This window comes from Alligator mississippiensis, chromosome 4, assembly GCF_030867095.1.
Source record: "Alligator mississippiensis isolate rAllMis1 chromosome 4, rAllMis1, whole genome shotgun sequence".
NCBI classification, from domain to species: domain Eukaryota; kingdom Metazoa; phylum Chordata; order Crocodylia; family Alligatoridae; genus Alligator; species Alligator mississippiensis.
Window position 1 is genome coordinate 137327499 of NC_081827.1, and position 12472 is coordinate 137339970.

The 12472-nt window shown below is 42.5% G+C and overlaps 1 protein-coding gene across 4 annotated transcripts in view; it reads right to left on the minus strand.

Moving 5' to 3' along the window:
* The window catches only part of DUSP16 (dual specificity phosphatase 16), an 83379-nt gene extending 81065 nt beyond the window's left edge, over positions 1-2314 (minus strand). For 2 of the 4 annotated variants that reach the window (XM_019482236.2, XM_006267893.4), the window contains exon 1: positions 1556-2082. The gene's annotated coding sequence lies outside the window, so the exon portion shown is untranslated. Of the gene's footprint in view, positions 1-1555; positions 2083-2226 lie in introns of those variants that run through there. The other 2 variants (XM_019482237.2, XM_019482235.2) reach the window with 2 other exon arrangements.
* Positions 2315-12472: the final 10158 nt, after the last annotated feature.

Consider the following 12472-nt stretch of genomic DNA (forward strand, 5'->3'; position numbering starts at 1 on the left):
CTTTAAAGAAAAAAAAAAAAAGGAAAAGAGACCAAAAACGACTTCAAGTTTAAAGCGCACTATTTTTTAAATACTGGATATACACAGATTGTTTGAACAGAAATTAGACCCAACTCAACAACACTAGTAAAGTTTACTATCTCCCTCATCTAGGGAAAAAGTGGAAGAGGAAGATAAGAATAAAAAAAGATAACACCCATAACCAAATTAAATTGCAATCATAGTAGAAAAACAAAGATTTTTTAATAGCTTAGTATCCTTCATCATACATGGAGCCAAATACTGAAAAGGCTATGGTGGCCAAATTATGCAACAGATTTATCCCATACACCTTATGCTACACATGCTGATGAGTGAAGGTGTTTTCTTCATTTTTCTATCACTTAAGAGTTTCAAAAAAAGATCCATGGGAAAGTCTGAAGTAACCATTCCTTTTAAAACTATTACAATCAGACCTAGACGGTACCACGTTTACCTTTCCCAAATGTATCTAAATTCCAGATTAACCCCCCATTTTAATATATTGCTTGGTTTTAGTAGTAAATATGATTTAGTGTAGTACTTTAGCAATTTCAAAAAGGTTTGCATCTTAAAGCCTTTCAAAAAATTCTGATTATCTTCAACAAATTGAAAGCATATTCAGATTCATAAATCCAAGTAATTAGTTACCATATTTGGAAGGCTAGAATCATTTCATTCATACATGAAAACTAAAACATAACACATACCAACAAACTCTTTAAAATATCCTCTAGAAAATTGTTGCAGACATTAACACATATGAAAGTCCCCCCAGGTTTTTATAAGGAAGCCCTGTTTGCATAAAGGAAGCCCTGTTTTTTTCTCTCCTGTCTGTTCTCTTTAATGCATGGGATTTCAAACAAGAGACAGGTGGCCATGTACTTTTCAAAAGGCAAATTAAAATATACACACACACACTCCCACTTACAAACCAGCTTGGAGTGTTTAAAGAGAATCAAAGACCTTTAACAGGTTGGAACCTGGCACTTTAAATCTAAAAGTGTCTGAAGCTAATAGCTTTCTCTCCATATCATAAGGAAAGAAGGATTGCAGATGGGTGTGGAAAACAAAATCTTTTCCTTAAGAAGAGGGGAGGGGAGGGAAGGAGAAGAAAAAGAGATATGTGGAAAGAAGAAAAGAATTCAGGGATATTATAATGCCATCATTATGAGCAGCTTCTACCCCTGTCTTATCCCAATTCATTTTCCTAGGATCTTCCTTTGCTCTTGGGGCCTACACTTTAAAAAGCAGCACCCACAAAGAGACAGCCAGATCACAAATCCAAAAAGCCTACAAGCAGGAGTATTGGGGAAAGGAACAGCCCACTCTGGAGAGCTTAGTCCTGGGGAGGGGGGGAAGAAAAATAAAGAGGGCAATCACATCTTACTTACATCCCACCTTGATGTGCTTCCCACATCTCAGTGGGATGAAAGAAGGGGCACCCCAGCTTTAACCTCCTAGCATAAAAGGGAAGGGCAAGATCTCCCTCAGACCCCTCTGCCAGCCCCCTCTCTGCTTTCTTTCCAACACTTACTGTGTTCCCCCTTTCTCTCTCTCTCTTTCTCTCTCTCTCTCTCTGGTGTTTCCTTGGTAGGGACAAAAGTTGCCACCAGCCTCTTCGCTGCTGCCAGAATCAACTTTCTCTCCTTCCAGGCGCTGGGAAGCTCTCCTCTCCTCTCTCTCTGCTCCTTCTTCTTTAAAAGAAAAATCCTTATTCTGTTCTTTTTAAAGGGGGGAAATCTGGGTGCTGGGGGGGGAAGAAGGAGGAAACCCTGAGAGCTTTTCTTCCCCCCCTCCAAAAAAAAGTTGACTTGAAAATAAAATTGAAGTGGGGGAGGGAATAAAGGAGGAAAAAGCTTAGGGTTTCTAAAAGGACCCAAACAATTACTAATAAATAGTTAGAACAAACAGACACAAGGAAGAGGAGGAGAGAGAGAAAGAGTTTTGCTGGTCAGTAAACTTCAAGCTGCTGGGATGAGGTCATTGGTGTAAAAATAAAGAGATGGCGTCATTTGAAACCAATCCCAGTGAATGAACTCAGGCGGGGGGAGAGCTTGGAGGGGGGCGGGGGGAGAGGAGCAGGGCAGGGCAGGGCAAGGCGCGGCAAGGCAACACCAGGCGCGAGAGCTGCCCCTGGCAAAGCGGCTCTTGCGGGGCTGGGTGCCCGCAGCAGGCGTGAGCCCGCGGCCGGCCCGGCGCCCCCACCTCACAAATGCTGCAGCCCCGCCGTGCCCTCGTGCCTGCTGCCGCCTGCGCCGCCCGCGCGGAGGAGGAATTCACATTTCTTCCCCTTGGACTCCGCGTTGAATACTTTTGTTGCTGAGCCAGCCCCTGGGTGGAGCCTGGGACCTGGCTTACAATGAGGCAGCTAGCTATTCAGCTGGGCGGCTGGGGCTGCTGCTGCTGAAGGCTTTCTTCGTCCTCCTCCTCTTCTCTTCTCGTCATCCCTGAGGTGGTCCTTGCCCTTTGCTTCCCTGCCTCTTCCTGCTCTTCTCCCTCAGCATCACTTACTGGCTTCTGCCTCCTGTGGGCTAAGATCAAGTGTAGCTTCTGCCGCTGCACAGGTCAGGGGTGCAGGTTGTAGTTAAGGACAGAGGCAGACAAGGTTCTTTGGGGAGATGCAATCTTGTTTACTTAGACCAACTCAAATAGTTGGAAAAAATCCTTCATTGCAAGCTTTCGGGTATAAATACCCTTCATCAGGCTGAGGAAGCATCTGCAGTTGGTGTGTGCTCTTCCTGGATGGAATGAGTAGTCATTCATTTCCAACTATTTGAGTTGGTCTAATAAAAGATATCAAATTCACCCAAAGACCCTTGTCTGAGCTGGTCTGTTAGCCAAACCCAGATGGATTTAAATGGCATTGTGTAGTGGAGGGTGCACCCCTGTCCCATGTACTGCAGAGAAGACGCCCTACTAGGGCATGTCCAGATGTGAATGGATGTTTGGTTCCCCGGGGACAAGGAGCAGCAGTGCACCTTGCGCCACCACTACTTGTTCTCAGGGAACGCCAGTGCCATGCATGCTTTGGTGTGCTGCAATCTGGGGTACAGGAGGCTGGGGCCAGCACTGGGCTGTCTCCATCAGCCTTACCTTGGGTTCTGGGGGCCTCCTAGGGCTGCAGCTGCAGTGATTCTGCCATGCAGAGCTTGGCCGGCAGCAGAGCATGGCTTAGGGTGCCTGGCTCTGCTTTTCAGCAGCACAAGCTGGCCGTGTGCGCCTTGCTCCAGTATTTTTTTTCCATGGGTTTTTTTGATCCCTGGATATCCAGGGATCAAAAAAACCCATGGAAAAAAAACCTGGCACAGTGAATGCTCAGATAGCATGCCCTTGCAGTACAGAGAACACTAGACTGTGTGGTATATGGCGCTGCAAACCTGTTTGTAGTGCCACATACCGCATAACTGCTCATCTGGACACGTCCTTAGCCTTGTAATTAGCTCCTCCCTAGCTTGCTCCTGCGGCCATATAGCCGAGGGAAAGCAAAACTTGGGGACAGCTGAACCCCAAGCCTCCAGGCTTGGGCCTGCAGATAGGATGCCTGCCAAAGGAATCGGAAGTATCTGAAGCCCCAGGCTGAAAAGTCCTGGGTGGAGAATACTTGCCAGTAGTAGAGCCACATAAGGTTTTTGAATAATTCAAAGGATTCTGAGCTGATCTGACTAATTTGACCTGGGACATGAAAAATGTTCCTTCCAAAAAAAAAAAAAAATTAGCTTCCTACTAGCCAGCTTCCAGTGGGAGGATCTCAGCTACATGCCTACTTTATGGAAATGGGGGATTCCTCCCTAACTTGTTCCTGTAGCCTTTGGTTAAGGGCAAGTGAAACATGGGGGCATCAAAGTCCCAAACCTCCAGGCTTGGGCCTGCACATAGGATGCCCACCTATGTGCAGAGATTTGGGAGTATCTGAAGCCCCAGACTTAAAAGTGTGCAGTGGGTAGATACCTGCCAGTTGTAGTGTCACATATGGTGTTTGAACGACTGAGTGTTGCTTAGTCAAGAGGATTCATAGTGGATTTGGCTAATTTGACCTGGAATATGAAAATTAAAAAATAAAATAAAATCGCTTGCCTCTGCCAGTCTCATCTCCTTTTTCTTTATCTACTTCCTTCTCCATCCTCTTCTCTCTCCTGTTCCTGAATTAGAGGCCAGCTCACACCAGACCTGTTAAGTATCATCTAGGAGCACATCCCCACTGGGGAGCTGTGCCCCCATGCCTATCCCCAAATCAGACACACACACACACACAAACCAGCCAGGGAGACAAGGTTGTGTGGACAGTGTTTCAGTTGATTCATTATTTCAGATGCTGCTCAGCACGATGAAGATGGTGGGTCTTTCACAGCTTGAACCCTCTGCTCTTGCTTCATATTTTTTGGACTCTTTCATTGCACCCAGGTTCTGAACTAGCTAAAACAGTGATTCCCAGCCAGGGTGCCTTGAGATCCTTTCAAGGGTACCATGCAATGTTAGCACTGTTAGGTGTGCATATGTGCTTACAAGTTAAACCCAGAGATTTCAAATGGAAAGTCATAGTATTAAAAACATTCTGGCCTGTTGTGGCCTTTCTAAGTTTTTTAAAACATAAAAATTGCTCTATTATTTCCCATAGTAAAAAAATGAGCATAATGTATGAGCTGGTATTTTCTGAGGGGTGCCTTGAGTCTAATGAGGGGTGCCTTCTATCTAAGAAGGCCAAGATCCACTGAGCTAGAAAATCACTTGCTCTGTAGGGTGAGTATCTTAACTATTCACTTAAACTTACTGCTTAAATAATATTTCAAAAAGTAGTACACAAGTGTTTTAAATAACAGAAACATAGTCACATTTTTAGGGTCCCTAATCCTTCAGCTGACTTCTAACAATGAGGTTCCTTACTTTTGAGGATTGTCCACTAGACTGGAACATGCCTGGGCAAAGATATGGCTGCTGCATGGCAAAAAACATTTTGCTCGAGTCTGAACTCCAGGAAGCAAGAAAGGAAGTAGCAGGTCACCAAGCAGGGTATCTAGTGCATCTGACAAAGCCAGTCAAGGAGTCACACGATGAAGACATTAAAGATCATAAGTAAAGAGTCTTTTACTAGACTTTGTAGAGGATACTTGTATGGGAGAACAGAAAAGAAGAGATGGAATGGAAGGAAGACTCATATGTTCATTCAGAGGTGAAACAAGCATATGGAGTAGGGGGCTCCTGGACTCCTTAGTGCAGTGGGGGCAAACATTTTCAACCAAGTGCTATTCTGATCCCTTCCCCCACCTGATCAGCCATTCTGCTTTTAGCTTGCTGTCCTCTGTTCCCTGTCCAATCTGCTGCTCTGTTTTCTGCTTCCTGTCCTATATGCATTGGCGACATGTAGGGGGTGCATGCGGGTGCACGTACACCCCCTGAGATTGTCACTGCATCCCCTCCACCAATGCTGCTGGCAGCATCTGCAGGCAGTCACCACTTGCCACCCCCCGCCAACCCTCGCCGCCAGTGGCATCTGCGGGTGGTCACCATCCCCCGCTGCTGACACCACCACAGCCACCTGTGGAAGCTCCCCACTCGCCACTGCCATGCCCCCGCCACTGTTGCCGCTGCCTGCGGGCAGTCGCCGTGCCCTCCCCAGTCTCCAGGGGCAGGCGGTTTTCATGCCTATATGCTACTGTGCTTCCTGCTTCCTCCTGGATCTGCCACATGCCACACACAGAGGCTGCCTCTGCCACCTATGACCTGCAGGTTGGCCACCACTGCTTTAAAGGACTATGACTTAAGTCCAAACAACACTTCAGTGGGAGAAGGAAGCTGAGGCAAAGAAATGTATATAGATCTGTTTTCTACTTTTCTACATCTGCCTATTTTTTGTGCTAGCTAATTGAAAGAGGAATACATACAAAGCTTATGTATGTATTTGCTTCAACACACATGAAGAGGTGACCTCTAAACCCAGAGTGCCCATGGCTGGTGGGCTATAGCTGATTGGTGACATATACCTAGGAAGTGTGCCAGGGAGGCCAAGAGCTAGGGATGCTGCCTGCTCAGACCATAGAAAGCCCAAGAGTCCTGGGCCCTATGTAGTCAGACTCAAACACAGTAGCTTGGTGAGTATCCGGAGGAGGAATCTTTACCAGGGCTGTGCAGCAGGAAGGCAGAAGAATAAAAGAGGGTTCATCACTGCAACTAGTTAAATTATATGAGCTTTCATTTTTATCACGTGGGAAAACAAAAAAGGTTTTGCTATCATCATACTAAAAATTCTAATTTTTAAATATACCTTATATACACATTTCTTTATTTTAGGAGAGAAAAGGACAAACATAGAAAAGCTTAAAGCAGCTAGCGAAGAGCCTGTTTACACTGACAGTTTTTTTGGTATAGTATAATGTGTCAATATAAATTGTTACAATGATATCCCTGATTGTAACTCTCCAGCTGGAGATTCTTATTCCTGTATCAGAATGCCTTTTCCAGTTTAACCTATGTTACTTGGGAAGAGCATTAACCTAAAGCAAAAAGGATAAAAGTATGTCTATTCAAAAATTAAGTTCTATGACTGTATCTGTGGCTATTCTGGTAGAGGTCTTAAAACCTTACCCTGTAGATGAGTCTGAAGGTGTAAGCAGAAGTAGTTTAAAACAAGCTGGAGTACTTATCCAGTCCATGAGAATTTAAGAACTTTTCTTAAGCAAAGTATTTCTTCCCCCCACCCTCTGGTTCCTGTTAACTCCTTGTTCCAGACTCCAGCTTAGACCTCTGTGCTTCTGACAGCTGGTTCATCTTGGTGAATTTGCCCACATCCCAGCCCCACAGAGCTTTAGTTGCCTACTTCGCACCCCCCCTGGCTAGTGACTTCAATCTGGATTTTTGTCTCCAGGTTCCTAACTCTCCCCTTGACTTGTGGTTCTACCCTTTGGTGACCACCTATATCCTGGACCCTTAAAGACCTTGCTTCCTGACCTGCCTTCTCCTCATCTCCTGTGTCCAGTCTAGAACCTTGCTTCCCCGACCTTGTTTGTTCCTGGTCTCCTAAGGTGTGACCCTCCAGAGTGACTATGTCTTGGCAGTATTCCTGACAACATTGCTACTATCTGCCTCTGTTAAGGAAGTTTTATGCTCTTAGGAAATGTGTCCTGCAATTTATATGTTCTGTGCAGCTTGTTAGAAGAGATTCTAATTATCTTTTGAAAGATGTACATACTCTGAGCCAAGCTGTCAGAATCAATGAGGGGATTTTTCTGTCTGAGAGATTATTAGTGCTCCACAGCTATTTTTGATTTATTGATTTTTGATTGATCAGTTAAGCATCTGCAACAAGAAATCAGGTGATAAAAGATGATTAATGTAATTATGTATTCTGAATAATGGAAATGAAGGTTTGTCCACATGGGAAAGCTATTGCAAAATAGGTAAAGAGGTGAATTTTAAAGTGCAGCAGCTCTTTTTCACTAATTCTTTGCAAGGATATTATATTCTTCATTAAGGGGGCCTATTCCACACTAGTTTCTTATTCAGAGAAACCCTGAGTATATTCACTCATCATGGATTCTATGTTATACATAAGCTAAAGTGTACTACTCACAAGATTTTACATGCTTTATAGATATGGTGTAGAGCAAGAGAAAATGGGGATGTGGGTGTTAGAGTGAGGAGGGATGTGGGTTTGTGGAGGAGTGGTGTTGGAAGAGTGCAGAGAGTAATAGGAAGAAGGTGGAATGGGACAGAGGGGCTTGAGAATGCAAAGAAGGCATTAGGGATGAAAATAAGTAGGGAGAGGTTGGGGGTGGGGTGAAACAGTAGGGTTAGAGCCAGAATGGGTTTGGGAAAGGGATTTAGAAGGAATAGGAGGTGAGAGGTGCACTTGAGTGAGTAACAGGAGCTATGGGGGACAATAGGAGCTGAGATGTAAGGTCTGTCAGTCTCACATTTTTTACTCCTGTGTCTGTGCCAGGAGCATGAAGGGAGCCCTTTTTCCTGTCTTGTATGTATATGCTAAGAACTGAGGAAAGCACGGACTTCTGTGCATGGGTGAGGGCAAGCTGCCACTGTGGGCTTTGCCCTGGATGCCAAACCTTCTTGCTACAGCACTGCCTTTAGATGTGTCAGAACCTCTCTTCCTGATTCAGGAGTTCTCTTGAATCCCTTCATGTGAGTGGAAACCTGGGAGAGGAGGAGGCTGTCTTCTGCAAGATATGAGATCCTTTCCCATCCTATTTAATGTAGTCTGGCTATCTGGAGAAACTTAGTCCCCTTGGATAGGGAGCTGAGTACAGGCTTTGACATTGGAGAAGGGAGGATGAGAACACCCAGATAAATGGACCAGTTCCCATGTCTAAGTTATTGTTTCAAGCTGTTTTTTTCTCCATGGAGTATTCTTATACAGCTGAGACCATCTCATTGAAATGAATTGGCCTCCTTGAGGCTCCTGCACTGCAGATGGATGCACAAAAACCCTTGCCCACATACTGGTTCCAGATCTGGGATTTTGCATCACAACTCTGCTATCCCTTCTTGCTTCCAAATGATAGAGGCATTCCTCATAGTACCACCAATTCTGTACCTCTCCTTGGCTTCTCCAGGATTGTCAGGGACAAAGATTGGCATGGAGGCTGGAGTGGTATGTAGATGGGATGGAGAGGGTTGAATTAATGGGCATAACGGAAGGACTGAGAATCCCCACACTGAGAAGACAAACGTACAGTGCACCTCTGCAGAAAAACCTATAACATTGGGTTCTGAACTGAAGTAAACTTGATTCCTCAGGGTGTACATGTACTTCATCATACTACACTAAACACAGTGAATGCATTTGGAGTGCATGCAAGGGACAAGGAATGGAATAATGAAAAATTATTCTCAAGAAACAGCAAGCCTGAACAAATCTAATGAAAACTGAGAAACACATTTAACAGGCAATATTTCTCACCCTACTTCCATCTATTAAAACTAAGGCAAGATAAGAAAAGTAATGTTTAAAAAATGGGCATTGGTGTTCAGCTTATTATAGTAGGATGAAATACACATTTTTACACACACACACACACACACACACACACACACACACACACACACACACCAGCGCTTGCGCACCACAAGTCATTCTGGTTTTACACTGGACTGCCTCTTTTGAAATCAGTTAACAATGGAACATATCTTTGGCTGGTAAAAAAATAAACATAGCTGTACTGAGTCTATAATAGCTATGCTGATTTATGTTATCTGAATATTGGGGGCAGTGTGTTATGCATATTATATGGTCAGTGATGAATAAGGTCTGAGATGTGTAATGCATTTATGTTTGTTATATGGACAATGTAAAATATTTGATGTCCTTAACCATCCTATAGCCCAGCGGTTCTCAGACTTTTTGGACTCGAGGCATCCCTCAGTGGACTTAAGGCACCCCTCCATAACTTGAGTGAATTGAGTAGCTCTTAATTTTAAGCCCCCCCGATATATTACAGTGCTTACATCCATATATGGGGGTTGGGCATTAGGGGTGGAGGACTGTCCAGCCAGGGAAAAGCCTTAACCTGGCTGATCTGTTTAGTTTATCTGATTATCTCCTCACATCTCACTTATCTCCTCACATCTAATCCTTCAAAGGATCTGGTGGCACCCCAGGGTGCCCTGTCACCCTCTTTGAGAGCCACTGCTATAGCCTTTCCTTTTAGTTGTATGGGTGTTCTAGTCTTGTTCATTACCAACCTAAACTATTTTTTAAACAACATTTTCATTTTTGGATAAAGCCTGAAGTAGTACTATGCATCCAATTACAAAGGAAAGGAAGTCCATAAAATTGTTTTGACATGTGGCAGGCTGAAATATAATACTAATGAAAACGTAATAAACACAAATTCAGAACCCTTTACAGGCTGAGCTAATATGATAGCCAGGAAATGCAGTTTAGTTTTCTCATATATTCAGATTTTCATTTACAAGTGCCCCTAAAAATAATTTGAAAAGTACCCAATTCTGTTAAACTCCTAATGTAAAGCAAGGACATGAATAATGTGTATCTTCAAGTTAAAAACTTCAGGCAATGACTACAGATGAATGTTTCTGCAAATATGAGAGAGAAGAGAGGGGGAAGGGATCTTAAACAGTTTTCAGTTTCTCATAATCAATTGTTTTTAATCTGCCTTCCTGCCTTTAAGAACCCTTTGAAACTTACTGATATCCTGTGTCCTGCTGATTTGACATATTTTATTTCTATGAAGGTACTTTCCACATTGCCTGTTAATGTTGCCATAACATTCAAATGAAAGTGTGCAATTGTTTAAGCAGCCTCTGAAAAAGATGGATTTATTGTCAAGCCCACTATTATGAATGAAGTCATACTTACTGAAAATGAACAATTGAAAAAATTCAAGCTAGGATGGAGATCTCAAGAGAAAAAAATTAATTACTCTTCATCCTAAGTATGGGGGGAAAAAAGTGCAGGGTACTACTGTGAGTTACATTATTAAGCTCTAATTTATGTAATATACAAACCAAGAAGGAGTTGACAACCAGAACATCAGTATTTTTGCCTCAACAGCAACCCCTCACCTCCCAAAAATGCTGTTTTTTGCTGAAGAATTTTTTATTGTGTTAATACACCAGCAACACATTTTCAGTTTGGTACCAGACAAATTATTACAGACAGCAGAGCATGTCAAGAAAAACAGGTGAAGATATCAGATTACATGGAAAATAAGCATGTGAAGTTTTTAGAGCCTGGAATTTTTATTTTCAGGGTGCAAGGCTAACACATGCCTGTTTTAGAAGCACTTAGTTAAAAAATCTTAGGTGGAGGTGGGGTGAAGGACTGATTATTTATTTTTACTCTATCTTGATTGCAGTCCAACAAGTGCAGGAACTTGTTGGCTCATATGTGTTAAAGATAGATGCTGTCATCCAGTATCTACCAAGTTTGATTAAAAATCTTACAGAAATAGGGCTTCTCAAGGGATTTTGAGTACTTCCTGCTTCTCGTTAGGTTGGTGCTTGTGTTTATATTTATAATTAGAACAAAAACTGTGAGCATATTTAAAAATTAAAAATAACATTTGTTTTGTTTAATTTTTTTTAACCTTATGAAAGGATTTTTTGGGTTATGGGCAAAAACAGAAGAGAGGAAAACCCTAAAGTTAAAGCATAAGATTGGAAGTTGGGATGCCTAGCTTATATTACTAGATCTGCCAGAGATGTCTGATGACTTAATTGTGGTTGTAAAAAAATTAATTTAATCTTACTGACCTAAGTATGATGAGTTCTGAAGAAGAATGTGCTCGCATATATACCCCTGTGTTTATCAGAAATCCTAATGAAATAATATGCAGTCATGGGGGAGGGGGAGGGGGGATTTCTAAGATGGGGAATTCCAAAAGGAGCATGCGGGCTTTGTAAGATGCTTATTGGGGAATATTGGAGCCTGCAACAGAAACATGTAAGGATAAATCTTGTTTATTCCCGAAATATTTCCACTCACTGAAGAACAAAGTTAATGCAGTTTGGATCTCAAAGTATAAATTGGAGGGAGGAGGAGAGGGGTCTCTATGGCAGCTGTAGGGGGATGATCTCATCTAATTATCATGTTCAAGTTTGTATATATTGAATCATTTATTTACTATAAGTCAACTAATTTAATTTTCAAGACATTTTTGTAACTGCATCTGTTATCTTAAATGATTTTTTCTCATAGTTCCAGCAGAGGACTGACAGTCAAACTTCCTGTATCTTTTTCCAATTCTGACATTGTTACTGTGTACTGTATGACAAGTCAGTTAGTCTCTCTCCACCTCAATTTTTTCCCCACCTGAAAGTAATATGTACCCACTGAATTTTGTCAGGCAGGTTGTATAACAGAAAGGTAGGTGTCTGTGTTGAGATGAGTTAAGGTTGAGTGTATGCATCAGTACCTTTAAAGTACAAAGACATTGCAGGGATGGTGCAGTTATCCCCAAACCGAGCATTATAAACGGGATGAAGTTCACACTCAAAAGAAATTCAAGCATGTTTAAGGAATGTATACTTGACATCAATTTTGTACTGAAGATAGATCATGGAATAACCACATGATAATAAATAAGGCATTTTAGGGGGTGTAGTTCCAGGTTAGGTTATATCCTTTTTCCCCACTCTAGCAATGGAAGGGGCTGGTAAGGTTGCCCCCTCTGTGCTCAACATCAGAGAATCAGAGCACAGAATTCTTAAATCAAGAACAAGTAACAGATATGCCTGGAAGCATATCTCAAGAGTGTCTGGCTTAACTCTCATTTCCACCTTACACAGTTCCGGCGTATAAAATGGTTCTAAAATTTGTCTAATATATATACATATACATTCAATTTAAGGCCAATTTACACTGCCCCCTGATGGAGAGGGGCTTCATCTAAATGGCTTCTTTTCTTTAGTGTCCTACAGTGAGTAATCAATGTGTTTTTTTTAAGTTAAATTTGACTAAATCTTATTTCACCTTCAAGCA